At 42.7% G+C, this 4,319-nt stretch overlaps 1 pseudogene; it reads right to left on the bottom strand.

The window, feature by feature from the left end:
- LOC102860708 overlaps window positions 1-3,244 on the bottom strand; it is a 14,436-nt pseudogene extending 11,192 nt beyond the window's left edge.
- Window positions 3,245-4,319: the final 1,075 nt, after the last annotated feature.

Below are 4,319 nucleotides of genomic sequence, written 5' to 3'. Positions count from 1 at the left end.
ACATGTAGGAGCCTGTCTGCACGATGAACTCGGGGAGGCGGTCGGTGTCCCCGTCAAACAACTCGGGGAAGGGAATTGGGTTCCTCCAGCGGCGCGTCTGCGGCCACCGGTGCCTGGACAGGAGGACCTTCATCAGCTTCACCCGGTCCTCCATCGCGCTGCCTTGGCTCTGCTGTACTCAGGAAAGCTCTGCAGCTGTGGTACCCAGGGGTCGGAGGAAGTGCAAAGTGCGCTTGCGCAGGGTCGTTACCACGGAGGGTGGAGGAAGGGGCGGAGCTGACTGAAGGGTGGGTGGATTCCACTCATCTTGCTGTTTGCCAGCGTTCCTTCAGGATACTGCAGAGTACTCAAAATCAGCTAAACTGGTCGTTTCAGAGTGGCTCTTGGAGGCTTCCCTATTGGTGCCCTGAAGTTGAAGAGGTGATGTCCAACCATGTGTAAAAGAAATTCAATGGAGAGAGAATTGTCCTTTCAACAATTATGTTGGAAATGAAAATTTATATGTGGAATGTATGTATTCCAAACCCATTGTGGTGCTTGACATTCTCCCATACAGTAACCTTATAGACACCCATATGCTTTCCAAAGCAATGTATCTGTAAGGGAGCTAGCTCTGGAATGTTTCTCTTGCAGAGGTGTTGTTGACCTCTTTTTTAAAAAAACAAACAACAAACCAAAAACCAAAACACAACTTTAAGCATTAGATTTCTTTAGGGCCATCTACACAGGTTTAGAGAATTTTTCATTTACCCCAAAAGACATCCCTGGCGTACACTCTTTCCAGCTTTGAACCATACAGTGTTACCTTGCTCTGTTCTGATAAGTTCCTCCTGGTCCATGTATAGGTTTCGCATAAGCACGATCAAGAGTTCTGGGATTCCCATTCTTGTCAGAGTCAGCCACAGCTTGTTGTGGTCCACAAAGTCATATGCCTTTGCATAGTCAATGAAATACAGATAGCCATTCCTCTGGTATTCCCTGCATACAGCCAAGATCCATCATATATTAACTACAATATCCTGACTACCACAGCTTTTTTTAAACCCAGCCTGCACTTCTAGCAGTTCTCTGTTGATGTGCTGTCCCAGTCGTTTTCTTATAATCTTAAGCAGAATCTTGCTTGCAAGTGATATTAATGATCTTGTTCAAAAATGTCAACAGTCTACTGGATCACATTTCTTTGGAATAGGAACAAATATAGATCTTTGTTGTCCTCCAGATTTCTTGGCACAATTTGGTGAGCACATTTAGGGTACCATCTGTTTGTTGAAATATATCAATTGGTATGCTGTCAATTCCTGGGGCCTTGTTTTTTGCCAATTATTTCAGAGCAGATTCAATTTCCTCCTTCATCACCACAGGCTCTTGCTCATATGTTGTTTCATGAAATTCTTCTGTTTTCACCAATTCCTTTTGGCACGATCACTCTGTATACTCTTTGCATCTTCATTTAATGCCTCCTGGATCATCCAATATTCTGCCCAAAGCATCCTTAAGTATTGCAACTCAAAGTTTGACTTTGCTCCTCAGTTCCTTGAGCTTCAGAAATGCTGAGCTAGTTCAGTCCCCTTGATTTTTTACTTCAGCTCTTCGCACATTTCATTTTAATCCTTTACTTTGTCTTCCTGCACTGTCCTTTGAAATCTTCTGTTCAGCTCCTAAATATCTTGATTTCTTCCCTCTGCTTTGGCTTCTTATTGCTTTAGTACATCTTCAGAGTCTCTTCTGACATCCATTTTGGTCTTTTCTTCCTCCTCTGTCTTTGTAATGACCTTCTGCACTCTTCCTGGATTATATTCTTACTATCCTCCCATATCTATATACAGAACACATTCTCTAGGAAGCTGGGCTCTATGAGGAGCAATATGGCATCAGGCTTGGAGGAAGACTCATCAACAATCTGCATTATGCAGATGATACAACCCTGCTTACTGAAACTCAGAAGGACCTGAAGCACTTGTTGCAAAAGGTGAAGGACTGCAGCCTTCAATATTAATTGAAGCTCAATATAAAGAAAACAAAGATTCTGACCACTGGACCGATTGGCAGTACTGTGATGGATGGTGAAGAGATTGAGATAGTAAACAGCTTTAGTTTGCTTGGCTCCACAATCAAGTCTCTTGGCACCAGCATCCAGGAAATTAAAAGACGTATCGTGTTGGGAAAGTCTGCTATTAGAGACCTTTGCAAACTACTTAAGAGCAATAATATCAGACTGGAGACTAAGGTGCCCCTAATAACAGGCCATCATCTTTGCAATCACTTGCTATGCACCAGAGAGCTGGACAATGACTAGGGATGATAGAAGAATTGATAACTTTGAGCTGTGGTGTTAGAGAAGAGTACCACAGACTGCTAAGAAAAATGAACAGGTTCGTGCTGGAGAGGGTTAAACAAAGCTGATCCTTGGAGGTAAGGATTCTGAAGCTTCAGCTAACATACTTTGGACATACTGCAAGATGGGACCAGTCCTTGGAGAGGGACGTCATGCTTGAGAGGGTGGAGGGACAGCGCAGGAGAGGAAGACCCTCAGTGAGATGGATTGATTCAGTGACTGGGGTAATGGGGGTAGGTGTGTCAGAGACAATAAGATTGGCACAGGATAGAGCAGGGCTTAGAGCTGTTATACATAGGGTCACTACGAGTTGCAGGCAGCTCAACGGCATAAAACAACAACCCCAAACGACAGCCCCCCCTTTAGTCAAATCTTGGCCTAATTATATTTGCTTTACTTATCTAGAAAGAGAATAACATTAAACATGGAAGCTTTTCATAAAAAAGTGAAAAAAAAACATGGAAGCTTTTCGTTTGTGACACAGAATAATGATCTCTACAGGGCATTCATCAAAAGCTACAATTAAAGATCCACCTATTTTCTCAGTAATGCACGCTTGATTGAAGTCTTCTGGCCCATTTGCTTGGTAGTCATGTTTTATGACTTGGAAGTTCTTTCTTATTGGATCTTTGGAACTTACATAATTTAATTTCCAGAGATGCCACTGCTGATGCCCACAGGGGGGAAAAAAAGGAACTCAGTTTGAAAGCTTGCATCATATATAGTGATAATCTTTTTCAGGAAGCATTCTTTCAAAATGCTTAAAAGGATCAGTTATGGTCACATCGACATCCTCCACCAAGATTCTTTGCCACCTTCTACAATGATGCACTTTTTGTCTGCACTAAGAAAAAAAAATGACAGCCTTCTTTCATTTTTTTCTCAGGTATAACACTTAAGAACTTTCATGTCAGGGAGCGCTGGTAGCCTAGTGGCAATCAGCTGCACTGCAATCCCGAAGGTGCGTAGTTTTAATCCACCAGATGCTCTGTTGGAGAAGGAGGAGCAAACTCCTCCTTTACCGATCGTATCCAATTCGATGGTAAACCAAATTAAAAAGAAAAAGAAATCTAAAAAGATAACTTTCAGGTCATATAATAAGGGACACAATTCATCAGCAACATGCACTCAAAAGGCCCTCGTTGGTTCCTCGGTGGTGGCCCACAGAAACATGGCACAGCTTCCTCACAGTGGCAGAGACTGTTCCAGTGCCAGCTGATCACTTAAACCACCGTGCAGCAAAATGTAATTCAGGGTACACAGGCTAACTTCCTTGAGTCTGTCTATTCTGACTCAAGATGATGCTGCATTGACAATCCCTGGCTGAAAATATTTGCCAGACATGACTAACATTCTTTCCCCTGGTCGTCAGCTGGTATGTTTAAATGAATCTTTCAGTTAATATCCCAAGATGTTCTATACTAGGGCACCAGGGCTGGTTCAGCAGATGTTGATGTTGTTGTTAGGGGGCATCAAGCTAAGTGTGGCTCATAACGACCTTATAAACAACAGATCTGAACCCTGTCCTAACCTGTCATCCTCATCATCTCTTACACACTCAATCCCACTACTGCAGTCACTGTGTCAATCCACCTTGTTGAAAGTCTTCCTCTCTTTCTGATGATCCTCTCTCTACATTTCCAAACATATCATATCCCTTTCTAAGGAATAACTTCTCCTAGCAGCATGCCCCAATATATGTGAGATATCTTCTCTCTCTGACTCTGTGTCTCTCTGTCTCTCTTATCTATCTATCTATCTATCTATCTATCTATCTATCTATCTATCTATCTATCATCTATCTATGTTGTTGTTCTGTTCCATTGAGTCACCTGCAACTCATAGCGATCCAATGTACAACAGCCCTTAACCCTGCTCTATCCTGTGTCAATTTCATTGTCTCTGACACACCTACCACCATTACCCCAATCACTGAATCAATCCGTCCCATCGAGGGTCTTCCTCTACTTGTGCTGTCTCTCCA

The sequence above is a fragment of the Elephantulus edwardii genome, unplaced genomic scaffold, assembly GCF_000299155.1.
Source record: "Elephantulus edwardii isolate Elephantulus edwardi_28Jun2011 unplaced genomic scaffold, EleEdw1.0 scaffold00016, whole genome shotgun sequence".
NCBI classification, from domain to species: Eukaryota; Metazoa; Chordata; class Mammalia; order Macroscelidea; family Macroscelididae; genus Elephantulus; species Elephantulus edwardii.
This window is presented reverse-complemented; position numbering and strand designations above follow the sequence as displayed.